Source organism: Schistocerca nitens, chromosome 1, assembly GCF_023898315.1.
Source record: "Schistocerca nitens isolate TAMUIC-IGC-003100 chromosome 1, iqSchNite1.1, whole genome shotgun sequence".
Classification (NCBI taxonomy): domain Eukaryota; kingdom Metazoa; phylum Arthropoda; class Insecta; order Orthoptera; family Acrididae; genus Schistocerca; species Schistocerca nitens.
Genome location: NC_064614.1, coordinates 19,716,758 through 19,739,043, shown reverse-complemented (window position 1 = coordinate 19,739,043; position 22,286 = coordinate 19,716,758). Strand labels below are relative to the sequence as shown.

Below are 22,286 nucleotides of genomic sequence, written 5' to 3'. Positions count from 1 at the left end.
TACACTTATACAGATGGTGGCAGTATCGTATACTCAGGGATAAAAGGGCAGTGTATTGGTGGAGCTGTCTTTTATACCCAAGTGATTCACGTGAAAAGGTTTTTGTGTGACTGCGGCCACATGATGGGGACTAACAGACTTTGAACATGAATCATTTCAGAAATCATTAGGGAAAACAGTAGTGTGGCGAGAATGCCAGATTTCATGCATTACACCTCACCGTGAACAACGCAGTGGCTGACAGCCTTCACTTAACGACCGAGAGCAAGGCTCTTTGCATAGAGTTGTCAGTGCTAACAAACAAGGAGCACTGCATGAAATAAACACAGAAATCAATTTGGGATGTACGATGAATCTATCCATTAGAGCAGTGCAGTGAAAATTGGTGTTAACGGGTTATGGTGGCAGACAATTGGCGTGAATGACTTAGCTCACAGCATGAAATTGCCTGCAATACCTCTCCTGGGCTTGTGAGCATATTGGTTGGATCATAGATGATGAAAACCATGGCTCAGTAAGATGAGTTCCGATTTCAGGTGGTAAGAGTTGATAGTAGGGTTTGAGTGTGGAGCAGACCCAACAAAGCCATGGACCCAAGTTGTCACCAAGGCACTGTGCAAGTTGGTGGTGGCGCCATAATGGTGTGAGCTATGTTTACACAGAATGTTCAGGATCCTTTGGTCCAACTGAACCGATCATTTAGTAGGAAATGGTTATGTTCAGCTATCTAGAGACCACCTGCAGCCATTCATTGACTTTATGTTCCCAGTCAACTACGGAATTTTTATGTATAACAATGTGCCATGTCACCAGGCCACAGCTGTTTGTGATTAGTTTAAAGGACATTCTGGATAATTTGAGCAAATGATTTGGCCACCCAAATCACCTAACATGAATCCCATCAAAAATTTATGGGACGTAATTGAGAGGTCCGTTCGTGCACAAAATCCTGCAGTGACATCACTTTTGCAAATGTGGGTGGCTGTAAAGCAGCACGGTTCATTATTTCTGCAGGGGACTCGCAACAACTTGTTGAGTCCATGCCATATCAAGTTGCTCCACAATGTGCCAGGCGAAACAAGGGACAGCAAATTATTAGGAGGTATCCCATGACTTCTGTCACCTCATTGTGTTTTCAGACTGTTTGAAATGTGTTTAGCATTAAATTTTCTCTTCTGTTGAAATTAAATATTTTCTTAAAAGTTAAAATTAATGGTGTGATAAACATCTTATGAAGACTATCATCGAAATTTGTTACTTAACAGGGTGGACTACTGGGCAGTTCATATTAAACTTTGCTTGTCTGATTGGCACTGACAAACAACAACACATATTCTCTCATGGGTCAAATAATAAAGATATTATTAAGAACAAGGGGTGACAACAAGAATAAAGAAGGGGCAAAAGTTATATGAAGTATAAAACATTTGTTATAGCCCACTGCATGTCATTCAGTTTCCAAATAATGCTATGTAGATGGCTTAATGTATTTTCGTTTATAGTTAGATTTTGTCTACTGTCATCATCATATAAGAACTTAGAATTTGTGAAACAAAGTCAGCGTTCATTACAATAAAATGTAAGCATAAATAGGGCAGTTGACATAATACAAAAATATCATATATATATAACACAAACGCACTACCTTTGAACACTTTGTAACACAAACCCTTTATCTTAGTGTCTCTTTTATGCTGTTTTGATGATATTTTATTCCAAGCACCACTGTTACATTACATTCCAGATGACAAGATGCTCTACAGTAGAATTCCTACTTCTGGACTGCCTCATAATAAATAAATAGTTCATCATAAATAGTTCACCTAAATCACCTGTGTGTCACTGATCACAAATTGTAACAGTAATGCTTCAGTTACTGCCAAAACTCGGTACATTATTATCAACCAGCAAAAGGCATCCAGTAAGCTCAAGGACAAATTGTACAGGCTGAAAATTATTTAATGTGTTTACTACAAAGAAAAAAATAGTAGCTTGAATACAGTTAGACAGTGTATTTAATTCATCCATTATAGAGGTAGGTAAGAACTTATTAAAGCAGTGATATACAAAATTACTGGTGTCTTACTGTAATAAATTAATTGAGACTCATAAAATTACCCAAAACACACAAATATAAAAGAAATAAACGTACATTATAAGTGCCAAATTTAAACTGAATATGTAGTGAGAAATCAAAGTGAAAATTATGTAAGCAACTACAAAATTTAGTTCATATGAACTAGAAAGTGAGTTAAATAAAATGTGGATTCACAAATGTAGTCAATACTGTTCTAAACTCTGGCCTTTTTACTGAATGTCTTCAGGTGTTTTTCAAATATACTGAGATATACACTGAAGAATTCAAATTGTAAGTGCAAAAAGTAAATAACACTGAATGACTGAGAATCCTTGGACTTTTAACTCTCACTAAACTTTTTAAATACAGTATTTGTAAAAATAAACTGGCAGACTAACTTGCAATAAACTTTTTAGTTGTGTTTCTGCAAAGGTTGCTTCAGACACTGTTCTGTGAATAGTCCAGGTTAACCTACTGCAATGATCTAGCAAAGACACTGGATGGCCTATGAAAAATGTAATGCATGCTGGGAAATAAATATCCAAGTTCAGTGAACAAACTCTTTGATTAAGGAGGTCACTCAGCTAGTATACAGATGTTCTTAGTATACACATTAACTTTTAAACAAATAAAAATCATCACATGCAGTTACAGCCAAAGAAAGTAACAAGTGCAAGTAAATGAAACATAATATATGCTTTCGTGTTGTGATGGATAGTATCTGTTCATCAATACATTTGACTGTGTAGATAAGCATTTGACTGTGTAGATCACAAGATTCTACTAAAAAAGACTGAGCATTATGGCTTAAAAGATAAAGTAGGGAAGTGACTTGAGTCGTATCTAGATGACAGAAATCAGAAGGTAGTATTAAACAATTGTGCAAAGGTGCCTGCCAGCTCTGATTGGGGTACAAAAAAAATGTGGAGTGCCGCAGGGCTCGGTGCTTGGTCCCTTACATTTCTTAATCTTTGTAAATGACCTCCCATGGTGTGTGACCCAAGAAGCGCACTTCACCCTATTTGCAGATGACACAACCATTATGATTGACAAGGTACCCACCTGCAGTCTAGAGAACACTGCAACCACTATATTCCAAGAAGTTCTAGATTAGTTCACTGCAAATGGTCTGTCCCTCAATGTTAATAAGACTCATTTCATTCAGTTTCAAACAGTAAACAAAAAATTGGAAAATGTTGAAATAAAATGTAGAGACAAAAAAATAGTGAAAGTTGTATCATCCAAATTTCTGGGTTTACATATTGATAACAAACAAAACTGGTCTGTCAACATCACTGACCTATGTAAAAGACTTAATTTAGCAGCATTTGTCATTCGCTCTACTGCATCTGTTTGTGACAAGGAAACAATCAAAACTGCATATGTTGGTTATTTTCATTCACTTACGACATATGGCATCATATTCTGGGGAAATCAACCACAAGCAAATAAAGTCTTTGTTGCACAGAAGAGAGTTATCAGGATTATGAGTAGAGTGCATCCTAGATCTTCTTGCAGATATTTATTCAAACAGCTGGGGATCCTCACCATGCCTTGTCAATACATATTGTCAGTAATGTGCTTCGTGAACAAAAATTCTGTAATTTACAAAATGAATAGTGCGTACCATGATCACAATACAAGAAGAAAACATGATCCTCACAAAGATTTAAATAATCTCATTGTGGCACAGAAAGCAGTTCTTTATTCAAGTATAAAAGTGTTCAATAAACTTCCGGTCCACATCAAATCAGTCATTGGGGATCTTACTAAATTCAAAACAGAGCTAAAACTTGATCTTTTGGATAATTCTTTCTATTCTTTACAGGAATTCTTTGATAATGTGTAATACTTCTTGAATTTATGTTTAATTTAATGCATTTCTAATAGAACTGATTATGTAAATTAACATATCACTTGTTGGCAGAATATTTTAGATGAATTACTTTAAATTTGTTTATGTAATCATCTATGTCATTACTGTACTATTATCTGTGTTGTTATCTGAATTTTTGTGTGTAATTATTTGACATGTGGATGTCCTTTTTCATGTATCTGCTTATATATGTTAAACTGGTTGCCTCATGATCATCTACATGTGGCTATTACTGTAATAACCTAACACGTTCTACATCCTAGCGGTACATTCATGTCAAGGATCCACGGAAGTTGAAAATAAAAAAATAAAATAAATAAAAAAATAAATACACTTTGGAATGAACTGTGTTCAGAGTAATTTTTGATTATCAGTATTTCCTAATTTGTTGACTTCTGTGCAAAAATGATGGCACATTTTGCATATCTTCACACTGTGGTTTTATGCGGTGTAATATCCTGCCATACTGCAGAAAAACTGCAAGCTATTTGTGTTTCAAAACCAAGCCATGAGAACACTTTTGCAGTGTTTGCAGCTGACTACCATGAATTACCTTGTTTGTTAAGTCCCATAGTGGTGAGAGCCATTTGAACCATGAATTACCTTGTTCATAGACATCTTGGACACAAACATAAATGAAGGGAACTTATATCAAAAGCTATAAGACAAGTCTGAAAAGTAATTAAAAAGACTTGGACTACATTTCACTTCTTGCTGCACTTTCCAATAACTGATACACAATCTGAGTTGCAGTTGTGTTTACTGGTGTGTCATGAGAGACTCCTTGTATAATTTCGGATCTCTTAGGATTAAAGATCAACTCAGTGAATGAAACTGTCATGTGGTGCAGACAAATGGCGAAATTCTGCATAACCCACTGAAGTGTCGGAACATCGATGCTGTCAATGACCTCCTGAATGTTGTTTCAGCTCAGGAGTCGTATGTGTTCAGATCTGGAAAACATGGTGGCCAATCGAGGCCCATGCCAGTGGCCTCTGTGTACCCCAGAGGAGAATGCGGTCCCCTAAGTGCTCCTCCAGCACATCAAACACTCTCCTATTTCAATGGAGCCAAGTTCCATCTCGCATGAACCACCTCTTGTCGAAGTCAAGGTCACTTTGGATAATGGGAATGAAGTCATCTTCCAAAACCTTCACCTACTGTTCAGTAGGCACTGTGCCACAACAATTGTTGTGACCAGCCATTGCACACCACACAGTCACCCGTTGAGAGTGAAAAAAACTTCTCGATCAAGAAATGTGCCCCAAATGTACCAATTTTCCTTACTGAAGACATTTACATGTACAAATGGCTGACAACAACAAGTTGCGAGCACATGCATATACAAATTCCCATCATGCCTCATGGCCAACTGTTCAGTTTGAATGACCTAATGCATACCGTTCAGAAGTTATGATGATTTTATTCCACATAGTTCAATTATTTATTATTATTATTGTTGTTGTCAAATTTGTTCCCTCTAAATGCTATGGAAACTCTTTTAGTTTTTCATTAATTTCAGTGTTACTTATCTGATGGCTGTTAAAAAATCATGCTATTCATTTTATTTATATCAAAATTTTGAGGAATAATTGTGATAGTACAAGTCACAGCATCCACTAAAATATAATAAAAGTTATGTATGTAATCAAAGAGATGTTTTAAGTTGAAACGATGTAATGAATGCACCGTTTGGTAGCTGGTGGTTGTGATATCAGGCAAGGGGTGCAGGAAGGGGCACTGTGTTTGGTGGCCTTGAAGGAAACATATATTGTATAGGATCATAACCTATGAGATCAGTAACTATGTTCAGTGAAAGTGGAACTTTTATTTCAATCAATCATGGATATTACTCAAACATTTAACGATTTGTATTTTTAAAATTGTAGAAGAACATCACAACAGGATTATCAAGATTGGACCGTAGATTAGTGGAAATTTGTCACCTGGTCAAATGAATCATGTTTCATGTTACAGCAGCTCAATGGTTACGTCCAGAAACAGCATCATGCAGGCAAAGCTGCTTGAAGCATGGACCATGCCATAAATGCAGGCCAGTGGGGCAGTATTATGCTATGAGGGACATTGACCTGGGCTTCCATGGGACCTGCCTTACTAACCGAAGGCACCAAGACAACTGTGGGTTACATGGACATTATTGCTTGGTATTAATAAAAGGTGCCATACAACTGTGGACTATGTGAACATTATTGCAGACCACCTACATCCCTTCATACTTGTCTTTCCCAATGGCCATGCTTCTTCCAGCAGGATATCTGTTTGTCACAAGACCAGAATTGTGCTCAGTGACTTGAGGAGCACTATAGTGACTTTTCTTGGCCTCCAAATTGCCTGATCTGAATAGAATTGAACACCTCTGGGATTTTATCAGATGCTAGCTCCACACACAAACCATAATTTATGGGAACTGCATGACCTGTAGTCATCTCAAGCCACATACTTCCTGAAACCTACCCAGGACTTGTCAAATCCATGTGACACAGAACGTCTGCTGTATTGCATTCCAAAGTTGGACCAACACACTATTAAGTAGCTGTAGTCATAATGTTTCGGCTCATCAGTATATCTTTCATAATGTGTTTTCCATTATTTATTGAGGTAGAAGATTGAATTTTTTATTTCAGCATAGTCAAATACTATTTGGAATAACACTTATTTCATGTTCTCCGGAATCGTTGTTAGTGATGCTATGAGTATGACCTTTGGAAATAGCGACTAAGACGAATTCCATCCATACATACTATAAAAATGGATCTGTGTGTGTGTGTCCCACATCTCCTCCTAAACTATTGGCGGAAGGAGACTCATGAAAAACTGCCACATCATGCAAGACTTTTAAAATTTATTACTTCTTTTCTACTAACTATTTTTACAGTGATTTTGCAGACGGTTCCGACATATGCCACAAAATGTACCTACAAAAATATATTATTGTATGACATGTGGTTCATGTGATATGTCATAATAAATACTGAGGTGCAAGGGGGGGGGGGGGGAGAGATGCATCATGCATTATGTTTTAATACGTTTACTCTTTACTACTAAGGCACTTCTAGAGTTGAGTAAAATTAAGTAGCACAAATGGCTGCAGGCTAAGACGTGCGAAGCAGCTGCATCCAGTGTACAGAAACTGTCCAGGATCATCTCACACCAAGTCTACTGCATAATTTCAGACATGTTTTCATGAGTACATGGAAATGAAAGTTTTTCAATATTACACCACAACGTAGTTCATCTTATGCTTTTGTTTGTAATGGAAAATTGGCACCATAAATATCCAGGCAATGCTGAGATTGTCAGCTAGTACTAAAAATCAATATGGGATATATTAATGAAACAACAGGAACATTCATTTATGCATGTGATCATGTAAAGATTGGGGGGTGGGGGGCTGAGAGAGAGAGAGAGAGACAGCTGTAGCCTACAACCAGTTCAAAGCTATTCTGTCTCATTTTCATGTGATCTTTGTTTGCAAACTTGACATATTCCATTCACTATTAGAGGTGTTAACAATTGCTGGATATGTCAGACATTTTCTGCATGAATTTTTTGTGTCTTCATAACATTTTTCATTGCTAATATTTTTATTATTTTATATTTATGGTGCTGTATGGCAGCAGACTTTCATGATATGAAACAATTTACACTGCCACAAAACTCTTTCAGAATTTACTCTTTTACTTTATTGAGAATGTTAGGTCCATATATTTTATACTAGGCCCATAGATTTTCCATATAATTTTTTCAGTGAATAATCTGAAATATTTCCAGTAGCTGGCCATGTAAATTGTATAATCAAATGAAATTATTAGATGATTTTTCTAGCAATTGGCTGCCTCTGTACTTCAACAAAATATTGATGTACAATTCCATACTGCAAAAGATTTTATTAACAATAATGCATAAGGGAAAATCAATACACTAATCATAGTTCACTGAATTTTGGGATGAGTTCGTCCAGTCTTAGAGTATTGTTCGTCTGTATGGAACTGTTACCAGTTGGGTCTGATTCAAGAGATTGAGAAGGGCCAAAGAAGAGCAGCAAGATTCATGACTGATACATTTAGCCATTGCGAGAGTGTTACATATCTCATAGAATGTTTGAAGTGGGACACACTTGCAGATAGACGACGCACTAAACGGAAGGGGCTGCTCAATAAATTCTGAAATTCGATCTTCGCCGAGGATATAGAGCATATATTATTGCCACCAACTTTCAAATCGCCCAATGATCACCACTCGAAGATAACAGAAAATAGAGCTTGTACTGAGGCGTTCAGACAGCCGTTTTTGATTGATAGGAACTTGAATAGGTTGTTATGTATCACAGATATCCTGCAACATATCTGGTCTTTGGTCTTATGGTTAATAGTGAACTTTTATTATATTCCATTATAATAAATGAATTACCTTTGGATGTTACAATTTGGAGCGTACTTTTAACAAAAGTGCTACATTTTGTGCATAATGGAAAATTTGATGGCAACAAAAATAAGAAATTTTAACATTAATGTTCCTAAAAAGCTCTTGAGTGCAGGCTCATAAGATTCTCACTCCATCACATGAAGGAAAAACGAGAAACTTTTAAAAATATTTTATAAAAAATAAATTTTAATTGAAAGTTTAAATTATGCTTATCCCAACATGATACATTTTTAATCTATAAATAATTTTTTGGTCACTCAAAACTACAGCATTTCAGCAAATTCATTTTGAGTGATTTTTAAATAAACAAGTACATCTGATTTAAATGTATATATAATAAACCTTTTTTGTAATTGCCACTACAAAAATGGTTAAAAGTTAATTTATTTCATATATTTTACCAATCAATGTTTTATGTCCATGTAGAGTTGCTAGTCTCCCATTTGGCACCTAACCAGGTGGCAAAAAGGGGAATGGTCAACAGATATGATGGGTACCAGGGAAGTAAAATTACCAGGATGAAATAAAACTAGTGGCTGCTGCCTTGTAGCATAATACTGGCTTATCAAAGGCTAAAGCAAGGAAACCTTAAGAATAAATTACCTGGTTGTCCAGGTTGGGGATTGTGCAGTGGGCTAGCTTCTCACTCACATGAAAAAATTAAATTAACGTAGTAATATGTCTCAGAAAAAATTGGAATCTTCAATGACAAACTGGCAAAGATATAAGGAAAATGACATTCGGTTGCTGGAATGTGCAGGTGTCTGCACAAAATTGAATGTATTACCAACAGAACTTGACAGGTTCAAAATAGATGTTGTCATACTCTCTGAGACCAAGAGGAAAGGCAAAGGAAAAGAACTTTGTAATTATGCACATATTTGGAGGGGTGCCCAAAGCGGTAAGAGCCAAAGCAGGAGTCTCCATTATGATAAAGAAAGCATGGAAAAAGAGAATCACAAATTGGTGACTTATTTGTGAATGTGTTGTTATAGCGGAAATGACTCCATTTGCAAGGAATGTTGTATTTATTGGAGTATACACACCCAACAATGATACAAGAGATCAGAAGAAAGCACATTCTGGAAAATCCTTAGAGAGACTGTAGAAAAAGTCCTAACAAGGAAAGAACTAATTATTATGGGAATTATAAACTGATTAGTAGGAATTAGAGAATCATGTACAATAGTGGGGAAACATGGAGAGACTGAATATAATGACAATGGAGAATGATTTATTGAAATTTGAGAACTGGTTCGATTTGAAAATTATCAACAAATTTTTTAAACACAAGGATATTCATAACTGTATGTGGCAACAGAATATGAGAGAACTTCTTTCTGTAATAGATTAGAGTGGGGCAAGTAAAAGTGGCCTGGAGAACAGAGTTCCAAGGTGCGAAGAAACAAAGCAGAAGAAAGGAAATACGGTACTAACCTGACACTAGCATATGTTGAAAGGGACTAACATTCATCTCTTTGCACTTCTGAGCACTGGTCAGCAGGTTGCTGAAGGTGGTTCAAAGCTGGATTGCTGGAATTGCCGCAGCTGATCCAAAATGCTCTGCTGCAGATTTTAGATCTGTCAGTGTGTGATTACTTTTTATGGAGAGCCATCAAGTGTAAGGTGTATCACAACAACCCTCATAGTCTTCTAGAACTGCATCAGAACATTTCGGATGAGACTGCAGCAGAACAGCTTTGAACCACCTTCAACAACTTAGTGACCAAGCCCCAAAAGTGCCAAGAGATCAGTTGTGGTCACTTTCAACATATGCTATAGTCAGATTAGTACTGTATCTCCTTTTCTTTGCTCTGTTTCTTTGATCCCTGGTACTCTGTTCTCTGGGCAACTTTTATTTGTCCCAACCTTTGTTATCATTAGACAGACAAGTAATTTCAGGGCAGCACATGTTAGATCTTATAGACAAGCCCAGTGTGGATCTGATTATTATCCAGTAACAATGAAGAGTTTTTGGTCATGGAAGAATGCAAAGAATGATACTAACCACACTAAAATGAATTTTTCTGAGAAAGTTCAAATTTGACACTTTAATATTGACAGTCTACAAGATGAAAATGTACAAATGTTCTTTGCTGCCAGAATGAAAATGACATTGGAAGAATCATTAGAATGGAAATGACATTGGAAGAATCATTTGAAGAAAGTAGAGAGGAAATGTATGAATACATAAAAATCAACATTACAAATTAGCAGCAGAGGTGCTGAGCATAAGATGAAACAATCACAGGTGTACAACAGAATAATGTCAGAGGAGAAAGAAGTAGTAGTTAAAGAAAAGAGGAACGCATTCAATCAGTGGCTGAATGATAAATTGGAAGCAACAAGAACCGTCTACAGGGAAAAGAAAAATGAAGTGAAGAAAAAATGAAGATAGCAAAGAATGAAGCATGGGGAAGGGCATGTGCTAATGTCAATAGCAAACTAGGATTTGGGAGAGTGAAAGAAGTGTGGTCAGTATTAAAAGGGCTTCGACAAGAGATGAAAGCCAAACCCAATCTTCAACTGATAAGACCAGAGAAATGGGAAGAATATTTCTGGAAATTATTAAATGAGGATAGAGAAGATTATCTGGAGAAAGGAACAGAGGAAGGAAAGGAACAGGAAGAGAAGGAGATTCAAATTTTAGAGGTGAGTAAGGTATTACGAACAAGGAAGAATGGTAAATCACCTGGATCAGACAGTAGCAGTCTGGAGCTCTTAAAATATGGTGGTGACAAAATTGTGAAACTAATAACACAGTTTTTCAATAAAATGTACCCAAGGAAATGAAGCTAAGATATATTAATACCATATTTAAGAAAAGGGATCGCTAAAGCTGCTCAAACTGTCGAGGAATTTGTGTTATAAACATTAATGAGAATTTCTGTGAAAATAGTTAAAAACAAGTTGGTAATAAATTTTAAAACCCAGAAAGAATAATGTAGCTTCACATCTGGTATCATGCATAGATCATATTTTCACATTACAACAGATCATGCAGAAACATAGGGAAAAATCAAAAAACATAGGATTAATTTTCATAGATTTAGAAAAAGTGTGTGGTACTGTCCTGATGAAACCACTTTGGAGAGCGTTACATATGGTGAACATAAAGGGTCCTTTAATTAAAATAATACAATAAATATTTAAAAATAACACACATCAAGTGAAAATTGATAATATACTTTCAAAGAAAATAAGAACAAGCAAGGGTGTTTTACAAGGCTGCCCCATGTCACCAACATTGCTTTGAAATCTAAATAGACATTAGTCTTAAGTCATGGTCTCATAAATGCAATGGGATATGGCTAGAAATTTAAGACAGAGTTTATTTGAACCACCTACTATTTGCTGACAATCAGGTAGTTATAACACAAGATGGGGAGGGTGAAAATTATGTACGTAATCACCTAGCAATGAAATACAAAAACTGGGGATTGAAGAATAATCATCAGAAAACAGAAGACCTCACTAGTAATCCAAGTGACTTATACATAGAGGGAAAGAGAATTTAGAAGGTCAGTACTTTCTGTTATTTGGGATCCATTTTAGGGATGGAGGGAAAATCAGAGGTAGAAATTAATAAAAGAATTAGCAATGAAAGGAACATCATTGAGATGCTGTATTCAATCTTATGGAGCAGAAATGTGATAAACCAAACCAAAAGAGTCATATATAAATCAATACTAGAGACCATAGTTGCTTATGGAGTGGAGACAGGTACTAATTATCTGAAACACATAAAGAGCTACAAACAGTAGAAATGGACCTCTGGCTAAGATAAGCAGAAATTACTACAAAAGAGAACATAAGGAACGATGAAATAATAAAGAGAATGGAAGTGAGAGAAAGAATACATGACGTGATATACAAAAGGAAGAACAAAGGAAGCCACAATACCAAAAATGATCCTGGAATAAGAACCGGAGGGAACAAAGAGAAGAGGATGCTTGGTGACCAACTAGCTCCAAAACATACAATTAACAATGACAAGTCTTGGCGCAGAGGAAGGAGATATAGAAGGCCGGGACATCTGCAGGGACATCGTGAAGAGATGAATTAAGATATTATGTAACACAGATAATAGTTTCCTGGTGTTTGTTATGTTGGAGAAAAACCTCTGTACAGAGGAAAATCTCAATAAACAAATTTTTAAAAAGTTTTTGGAGAAAACTTTCCACAGAGGAAGAAAGTGTTCATTGCACATAATATGGATCTTTTCAGTCGCTTTTTATGTAGCTTGGTAACTGAAAATAGCATCACTTCCATGAAGGTGTTCTCAACAATAAGTTCGGAAAGGATACTATTATTCAATATACTTGACACAAAAATAAACTGTGCAGCAACAAAAAAAGTTTTACCATTTTTTCACTGCTGTGAAATCTTCCCCAGTCTGAGAAAAATTCTTAACCAGTGAAAGAGAGCAAGTGATAAGGGAACATTGTGGGATCCTCTTTCCTCTCTGCAAGTGAACTTCCAGCCCCCATACACATAAGAAAGTAGGATAGTAACTGCTGATGAAAATGATGGAATGTACCTAATCTTTCTCAAAAATGTAGGAGATAAGCCTAAGCACAGGAATGAGATGCTGTTCCATTACATTATGTCTGCCTTCAGATTTGTGGAAATACAACTCATTCACAGAGAGATGTAGCCATCAGATAATCACTTTGTATGCTCTGTGAAAAGTCAGCTATCCTCAACATACTGTTTTCTGTTTGTACTTAAACAGGCTATAAATTAACAAAACAAAATTAGCAATAAAGCTGCTACCATGGAACAAACATGTTTCATCTATTTACAAAGCTTCATTTGGCCTCACACTGTAAGAGCAGGAGTAGATCTGCAGTGAGCATTACACGGAGTAGATCTGCAGTGAGCATTACACCAAGCTGGTTACAAGAATTTTCAGTAGTTGTGTCTAATTCATAGGAAGAACTGCAAGTAAGACATGGTTTTAATTTCTTTTCAATTTGTAGATATCCACAGTTTATTCTGCTATGTCTGCTAGCTGGGAGAGCAGTCTAGTAAAATTTATTTTTATGGCCTTTATAGTGTTAATGTTAATTATAGTTAATGAAAAACTTATTTTTCTTATTAGCAACAAATACATCTACAGCTACATGTATACTCTACAAATCACCATGAAGTGCATGGCAGAGGGTACATTTCATTGTACCAGTCATTAGGATTTCCTCCCACTCCAATCACACATTGAGCATGGGAAGAATGATTGTTTGAATACCTCTGCATGTGCTGTAATTAGATCTTATCCTCATGATCCCTATATGAGCAATAAGAAGGGGTATGTAGTATATTCCGGTTGTGGTATATTCCTAGAGTCATCATTTAAAGCCGGTTCTTGAAACCCTGTTAGTAAACTAGATTTTCTCAGATAGCTTACATCTGTCTTCAAGAGTCTATCAGTTCAGTATCTGTCTGACAATTTCCCACAGATCAAACAAACTTGTGAACATTCATGTTGCCCTTCTCTGTATATGTTCAAGGTCCCCTGTTAGTCATATATCGTACAGGTCCCACACACTTCAGCAATATTCTAGAACTGGTTGCATGAGTGATTCGTAAGCAATCTCCTTTGCAGACTGATTGCACTTCCCCAGTATTCTACCAACAAACCAAAGCCTGCAACCTGCTTTACCCATGACCGAGCCTATGTGATCATTCCATTTCATATCCCTACATAGTGTTAAACCCAGGTATTTGTATTAGTTTGCCAATTCCAGCAGTGATTCGTTGATGTTATAGTCACAGGATAGTACATTTTTTTCATTTTTTGAAGTGCACAATTTTAAATTTTTAAATATTTAAACATTTGAAACAAGTTGCTAATCTTTGAAACACTTTGACATCTTACAAGATCTGACCAAATATTTATGCAGCTTCTTTCAGACAGTACCAAATTATAGATAACTCCATCATCTGCAAAAAGTCTGGTGTACTATTTATATTGCCTGGAAGGTCATTAATGTACAGCATGAGCAGGAAGGGTCCCAATATACTTCCCTGGTGCTCACCTGAAGTTACCTGTACCTCTGATGATAACTCTCCATCCAAGATAACATGCTGCAATCTCCCTGCCAATAAGTTCTCAATCTAGTCAAGATTTTATTTGATACCCAGTATGAGCTTACTTTTGACAATAAACATAAGTTTGCTACAGTGCTAAATGATTTTTGGAAACCAAGAAATATGTCATCTACATGGCTGCCATGATCCAATCTGTATGTTTTGAGAGAAAAATATGACTTGGGTTTCACATGATTGATGTTTTCAGAATTCATGCTTGGTGGCATGGAGGTGGTCTTTCTGTTCGAGATATCTCATTATGTTTGAGCTCATAATATGTTCTAAGATTCTACAATAAATCAATGTCAGGCATATTGGATGGCAGTTTTGTGGATCACTTGTATTACCCTTCTTGTAGACAAGTGTGACCTGTGTCTTTTTTTCCAAGAACGGGGCATGGTTTTTTGTTTGAGGGATTTATGATAGAATATAGTTAGAAGGGGGGCTTACTTAGCTGCAAGTTCAGTATAGAATCTGACAGGGATTTCATTGGGCCCTGGAGCTTTGTTCAGTTTTAACAATTTCACCAGTTTCTCAACACTATTGACACTAAATCTTATTTCACCCATCTTTTCAGTAGCACGAGGATTAATTTGGGGTAATTCACTGGGGTTTTCATTTCTAAAGGAACATTTGAAAATGGAGTTAAGCATTTCAGCTTTTCCTTTGTTACCCTCAATTTTAATTCCTCTCTCATTCCCCATGGACTGGACACTAACTTTGGTGCCACTAACACCTTTTACATATGACCAGAATCTCTGGGTTTTGTGAAAGATCATTTGACAATATCTAGTACAGTGGCCATTGATGGCATCACACATTGCTCTCTTGGCATCCAAATGCATTTGATTCAGCATCTCTCTATCTATATTCCTATGCTTTGTTTTACACCTATTATGCAGTAATCTCCGTTTCTTTAGTAGTTTCGTTATAGTGACTGTGTACCATGGAGGGTCCCTCCCTCCCATTACTAGTGCATGATGAATTATTCTTTTAAACTTGAGCCATAGTTTTCTACATTCTTCTGCAATGTGCTGAAAGCTTAAAGGTCCTCACTGAGATATGGCGCTACTGCACTACTGATTTTTTATCTGGTTTACTCAACATATATATCTTTCTGCGTGTTTAAGTTGTCTTTTGTAATTTGGTAATCACTGTTGCCACCACTGCATCTTGGTCACTGATATCAGTTTTGATGTGAACATCATCAAAGAGATCAGGTCTATTTTTTGCCATTAGATCCGATATATTTCCATCATGAGCTGGGTTCCAAACTATTTGCTCTAGATAGGTTGCAAAATGGCTCTGAGCACTATGGGACTTAACTTCTGTGGTCATCAGTCCCCTAGAACTTAGAACTACTTAAACCTAACTAACTTAAGGACATCACACACATCCATGCCCGATGCAGAATTCGAACCTGTGACCGTAGCGGTCGCGTGGTTCCAGACTGTAGCGCCTAGAACCGCTCGGCCACTCCATAGATAGGTTGCAGAGATGGCACTTAGTAATGTTTCACATAATGTCTTACCATGCCCACCACTAACAAAACTGTAATTTTCTCAATTGAATGGTGGATGATTTAAGTCTCCACTGATGATTACAGTATGATTGAGGAACTTATGCTCAAGTGAACTGAGGTTTTCTCTGAAGTTTTCAGTTATATCAGGAGATGAGTCTGGTGCACAATGAAGGATCCAGTTATCAGTTTATGCCCGTCCCTGATACTGAGCCTTGCCCAGAAAGTGTCACATCCAGCTTAAATTTCTATCTCAGTGGATTTGAGTTTCTCACCCACAGCGACAAATACACCACCTCCATTTCCCATTTGCCTATCCTTTCAATATAAACTTAAATTTGCCCCAAAAGTTTCACTGCACTCAATTTCAGGTTTCAACCAGTTTTGTGTACCTAGTATTATGTGGCCTTTACTACTTTTCAGGAGCATTTCAAACTCTGTCACTTTTTTCCAAATTCTTCCACAGTTAATCAGAATGATTTCTCTCACCTGTGTGAGGCTTTTTTTTTTTTTTATCTAAAGCTGATACTTCTGGGTTTCCTACAACTATCATTATCTGGGCTGAATGGAGAGTCACCTGATATATAAAATCGTAGTGAGCATCTCACACACAGTCAGGTACCTGAGTAGCAGCCTCTGTTGTATAGTGCACTCCTAAACCATTTTGAGGGACCCTGTGGCTCTCAACCCTACAGCACAAGGGCAGAAATTCACAGCCTAGCTTGTCATAGAAATTTCGAAGTCTCCAGTTCAGTCCTTCCACTCAATTCAGCACCAAAGGGCTGTCATCAGTTGTGGGTCAATGCTGCAGATTGTGAGCTTCATTGAAACTCCATGCACTAGGCTGGTCTTTCAACTTTCTCTGCCAGTGGCTGTAATGACCCAAGTATGAACTTGGAGCCTGCATGACAGGCATCAATTGTTCAGTGTGCACCATGATCTGCAGTTCGTTGCACCCTGTTCGCTCAAAGGCTGCTGAAATATCCTCTTCAACATGTTGAATGGGGCCCACTGGCATATACACTAAGTGTGCCTAGTGCCCTTTCTTGTCCCTTGCTGCCATTTCACTAAGGGGTACCATCATTTACCATGTGTTTGAACTGCCAATGATTAATAGACCCCTACCCTTTTGCATTTGCCTCCTCTTGATTCCGGACAAAACAGGTTTCCTCAAACCAGGTGAAGTGAGTCCCACTGGCTCAGTTTCAGTTTCAATGAAAGACAGCACCTCAGGGCTTGTTGGTCTGGGTGGATCGGTACAACACACTGAGTTCTCCCTGGTCCCCACCCATCCTTTACAAGATGCCTAGCATTACCATTGAAACACCTCTCACAGGAAGTGGACAAGTAATGACAGATCTCGAACTTTCTGCAGAGGATGCAGGATGCACAGGAGCAGACAGAACTTGAGGTACCTTTGGTACTAGTACCACAGATACATGACCCTTGGGAGCTCTCCCAACACATTGATTTGCAGCAGCCACCACTTGTTTGACAGTCATCATGGCAATTTCCAGCTGCTTATGAGTGTCAACTGACTCATTCAATGTTTAAGAGCAGTATTCACAGTGGAGCTGCATTTTAGCTGGTGCTATCCATTACAGGATAATGAGCAGATAACTTTAAATTTAGCCTGATCATTATCTGTTGGGCTAAAAAGTTGCTAATTCCTTGTAAGGATTGAAACAAATATATCACAATATAAATGAGTATTGTTACAATCAATGAAAGATTATCTAGAAGCAAGGCAAATGGTAAAATATGCAAATCTTGAATTTCAAATCGGCACATGAATCCTATGTGGGTGGTCTCACACAAAGGAACATTGTAAAGTTGGCTTTTATGTATAAAGAAATATGTGAATTGCATGGATTTTTCATTTATCTGTTTCTGTGCCAATTTCTATACTGGTGCACCAAAGACAAACACTGTAGCATAAGTTTATTTTAGTCAGAATTGTTACCATGTGGAGCACCAAAAAAGCACATCTTTTGATTGTTGCAGTTTAAGAAGTAACTTTAATGGTAGCCAGATGCAACAACTACAAGATCCCTGAAGTGGTCCTTGCAAGATTTGTAGTTATCCATTTTACATAATTTCTTGTAGCAAACTTTTACCACATATGAGGGTGGTTTGAGAAGTCTGGAAAAAGTAAGAAAAAATGTTGTTGAGTAAACAACTCACTAGGTCCATCAATACTCCAACTTTTTCATCCCATTAGCAGAATACTTTCTGTCAAACTCTGAAAAATACTATTTTGCTGCAACCATCATATCCTCATTTGATGAAAATTTCTTCCTGGCAAGCCAAAATTTCAAGTTAGGCAACAACAACAAGTCATTTGGAGCTAAGTCTGGTGAATGGGGTGGGTGAGGAACCAATTAAAAGCCCAATTCAAGCACTTTAACTGATGTATGGGGTGGAGCTTTATCGTGGTGAAGGAGCCCTTTTTTGCATACCAACCCTGGTCTTTTTTCAGCCAATGTAATTTTCAAAATATGCCAACAATGAAGCAAATTAGGTTCTAGTTATGATTCTGCCTTCTTCCAAGTAATCTATGAGGATTATTCCTTGAGAAAACAGTGTCCATCATCTTATCAGCTGACAAAATGGTGTTTGCCTTCTTCGGTGGACTTTCACCAGCCTTTGTCGATTGTTTTGTCTGCTGCTTTTACTTAGATGTGTAATTATGGATCCATGTTTCATCAACAATTACAGATTGGTGTAAAAAGTCTTGCAGATTGCGATTAAACATCGTCACAATCTCATGAATTTTTATTCAGCAGTCTTGCATTACTATATCATGGATTTTGTCAAAGGTTTCCTTTGTGGTGAGCTCAACTGGGCAGCTGTAGGGCTCTTCAACTTTCGATGCATGTCTGACCATGTATAAATTCATTAACCCAAAGTAAATGGTCATGGATGGTGTTGTGGAAACCACATGATCTTAAAGTTCTGATCTGATTTGTGCAGCAGTCCAACCCTTCAAATGACAATGTTTAGTAACAGCACAAAACTAGGTTTTCTCCATTTTCAATCATAGTTGACATACTGACCAAGACAAACAGCTGTCACCAATGAACTTTAGGCTGTAAAAATGTTACTTTCTTTCATGAAAATATGCCAGGCTTATCAAACCACCATCGTAAATACAAGTCAGTGCAATTCCAAGCAGAAAACTTGCTGAACTGAGCTTCAAGTTTATCTATAAGTTGAAATTTTAGTTTTTAAAATTCCAACTACACACTTGAAATTTTATGCATAGTGTTTCTTTTAATTTCGGACTATTAATGCTTGTTTTTGATACCTACACAACTGTTTTATTGGAATAAAACTGAGTGACATGAGTTGTTTTGAGATTAAGAGTCTTAACTGTGAACATGTAGCTGGGTGTGGCTATGTTTTCATATAGTTGAGACTGAACCCTTATTACTGTTTTTGATCTATCTTTTAAAAATTCTTAGGCCAGTACTTATGGAGGTTAAAAACAGGAGTTAATTTAGTAGCACTCATGTAAGGTTTCCAAATCCTCTGTCTCCTCATTATGAGCTTAGTTTCACTTCTGTGCTGCAGTTTGCCACTGGCATGTTTTCCTTCCTGTTATGAAGATAAAATTTTTTGACGGTAGTGACACCTCTCTTCTGTAACGCTACCAGCAGGATTTTATGCTCAACACTATTAAAGTCCTTGGGAAAATAACAGAATATCCTAACAGGATATATTTTCCTTTTTAGTTCATCATGGGTTCATTTGTGGTAATGTATTCAGTAGTCTCTCTAGAGAATCGTTTGTGGCAGTTAACAAATTTTTCTTGATAAAGTGGGGCACTATTGTATTCCAGACAAGTTTCTCAGAGAATTTTGGAAAGACTGTACTGAGTGAAACAGCTCTTTAATTAGAGGTGATTTATTTAACTTTATTTGTGTTCAGGAGTGTTACTTCTTAATATTTTAAGTATCTGAAAATATGCCATCAGTAACTGACTGACTACAGAGATAGTTGAAGGTCTGTCAAGCATAGAGTTTCAGTACTCAGCTAGAAATGTCACTACTAGGGCATAACAATGTAATGATTTTTGTGATTTTTGTAATTCCATTGAGGGGTCTATATTTGAAACTAATGTCAGTTCATAATGTGTAATATGTCTGCCACAATAAAGCTAATGTTTTTTGTTGTTTCTTTTTAATCATACCATGTATAATACTGGAATGTATTTCCAATATTTGATTACAGTCCATTGCCTTAATTAGATTTAGCACACTCGTCCTTCCAAAAGATACTTTAAAAATAGGTATAAATTCTTCATATGAGCAGTTTGCTTTCTAAATATTTTCCCAGTGTTCATCCTGCATGTTCTCTCTAAGTGCTGTTAACTGATTCATTTGTTTTGCTACAATTTTTCATATTTTCTTTAGAATTCAACTGTATCAGTTCAGCACATTGTATTGTTAGCATTTGATCTTTTTGATTCATTACACCTTTTTTTATTGAATCTTCACATTTTCGCAGTGTACTGCTTATACTATACAAGTTACAAGCTCGGAGCTGTATGCAGTGAATTTCTTGTGCCAATGTTTCAGCCGAGAACCATCCAGCCATCTTCTGAACTATGAGAGATGGTGCAGTCCTTCCATACTCCTGATAAATATATCACTCATGCTACTGTTCATGTGGACACAGACCATCACAGCTGCAGAAATGTCACTAGGACAGTAGAGACGTATATTACTGGCATGTCATCTATAATGAATATTGTGTCACATGTTCTAGTTTATGAACATTAGCACTTGATTTCACATATCATAAATAAGTAAATTGTTTGTTGGATGGATTTTGATTGCTTTCTTAATCACAAAGTCTTGGAAGAATGGTGTAGATGTTGGGGTCTTGATTTCTTAGTCCATGGAGTGACGTATCTCAATGCTGTGCTTGAGCACCGTAGATTTGTCAGACTGTAGCAGACAGTTGAAGCATTGGTCTCCATGCAATATTCTTGAATGATTCATGTTGTTTGTCTAACACATGTAAGTGCACACTGGCAGGGGCCTTGTGTACACTTACCTTATGTAACAAATAGTCATGCTTCTCAGAAGAGATGGGAGTGGCTGTTCATGATGCTGGGGTTAACTTTGTCTTTGTGGTTACAGAGAATTCGACTTTTGTCGGAAGAGAGACTCCCTACATATTGTAGGATGGCCACAGATTTGAGCCTTTCCTCTTCAGCATCTTGACCTATGATGTTCACCTTCAATTTGAATAGAAAATCCTTGCATATTTCGGGTGGTAGGTACCTATTATATTCAAACATTTTTTTGGGGTGTTAAAGTACCTCACGAGATGTTTATCATCCACAATAGTTTGTGCCCTCTGAACAAGTGTATTGAGGACACCACTTAGATGTGATGGATGGTGACAGTTGTCTGCTTGCAGATATAAATTCATATAAATCCATTTGTGTTGGCTTAGGGTAGACTCCATGTCCCAAAGTGTTATTTGTTTTGCGATGAACTAGAGCATCAAAAAAACAGGGAGGTATCTGGTCTTTCCCATGCCGATGACATTTTGGATGTTTTCAAGGACGGAAATATAATAAAGCAAAAATTGATGGCGTTGTACCTCACCATGGAGTCACATCACAAATGCATCGTCAACATACCACCAACAAATATAGGACTTAAAATTAACAGTACAGCACCTCCTCCTCATAGTCCCTCATGCAAATTGCCCATCAGAGGTGATGGAAGGCTCTCCATGTTAACATTGTCTTTCTGTTCATAAGAATTTGCTGTTTATTTAAAAATATGTTAAAGTAATCACATGTTGAAATAAAGTTATGATCTATTTCTGGAAACAAAGGGAACTTAAGTAAGCAATAATACTTCATCAATAGTGACTAGTAAATTTGAACTGTTATCTGTTACGAGTCTTTAGCCTGCAGATAAATTCAGTTGTTTTCTGACGACAGTCTTTGGTGGCCCTGCACCCCAGGTTTTTAAAACTACTACAATTTCTTGAGGGAAGGAGAATCCATTCTAGAGCACAGCCAGCATTTAGGCCAGTTAGTGAGGTCCAAAATTTTATGAGGCTGCTGAAACCATTTTTGTACTAATTCGCAAGGTAGTAAAATTGTTTGGATGTTATATGACATCTGGAGTGCTAAAATTCCAGCCTACTATGCAGTTGCACGTATCTCAAGATGAATAAGTTGTCCTCACTTTTAGGAGCACTTGTTGAGAAACGTTCTCACCACATTCAGAATTCAGACGAATTTAATAGGT

The 22,286-nt window shown here is 36.9% G+C and overlaps 1 protein-coding gene across 1 annotated transcript in view; it reads right to left on the bottom strand.

Moving 5' to 3' along the window:
* Positions 1–22,286, bottom strand: part of LOC126249995 (mucin-6-like) — a 323,978-nt gene that overhangs the window by 3,771 nt on the left and 297,921 nt on the right. The gene's annotated exons all lie outside the window — the stretch shown is intronic.